Source organism: Oncorhynchus keta, unplaced genomic scaffold (assembly GCF_023373465.1).
Source record: "Oncorhynchus keta strain PuntledgeMale-10-30-2019 unplaced genomic scaffold, Oket_V2 Un_contig_22422_pilon_pilon, whole genome shotgun sequence".
Taxonomy (NCBI): domain Eukaryota; kingdom Metazoa; phylum Chordata; class Actinopteri; order Salmoniformes; family Salmonidae; genus Oncorhynchus; species Oncorhynchus keta.
The window spans coordinates 88-635 of NW_026282902.1; the positions used below are offsets into that span (position 1 = coordinate 88).

At 43.6% G+C, this 548-nt stretch overlaps 1 non-coding gene across 1 annotated transcript; it reads left to right on the forward strand.

Annotated features, from left to right (window-relative positions):
• Nucleotides 1-265: 265 nt before the first annotated feature.
• Nucleotides 266-338, forward strand: trnar-ccu (transfer RNA arginine (anticodon CCU)). Its single transcript has one exon. It is a non-coding gene; the product is annotated as a tRNA-Arg (tRNA).
• Nucleotides 339-548: the final 210 nt, after the last annotated feature.

The window sequence follows — 548 nt, forward strand, 5'->3', positions numbered from 1 at the left end:
CCTAAGACACTGGCCTCCTAAGCCATGGATTGTGAGTTCTAGTCTTTTCTGCGCTGAGAGCAGAGTGGCGCAGTGGAAGCGTGCTGAGCCCATAACCCAGAGGTCAATGGATCGAAACCATCCTCTGCTAAACAGTTTGTTTTTAAAAATGAAACGCAAACAGAAATGACAAAGCTAAATTTCATTTGCGTCTCTCAGTGCTATCCAGTAACACATTGTTTTTCCTGCGTTTATCAGTTCGTACTGTTTGCAGAAGGTAAACAGTGCCCCAGTGGCCTAATGGATAAGGCACTGGCCTCCTAAGCCAGGGATTGTGGGTTCAAGTCCCATCTGGGGTGGGTGGAAGCAGAGTGGCTCAGCGGAAGCGTGCTGTAACCCAGAGGTCGATGGATCTAAACCATCCTCTGCTAAACAGTTAATTTTTAGATTTTAATTGTTAAAAAAAAAAAAATGTGTTGCTTTCATGGGCATGTCTCAGTTCCATTATACATTTTTTTGACCTCTTCCAACAGTTCGTATTGGTCATACTGTTTATTAATAGTACCCCA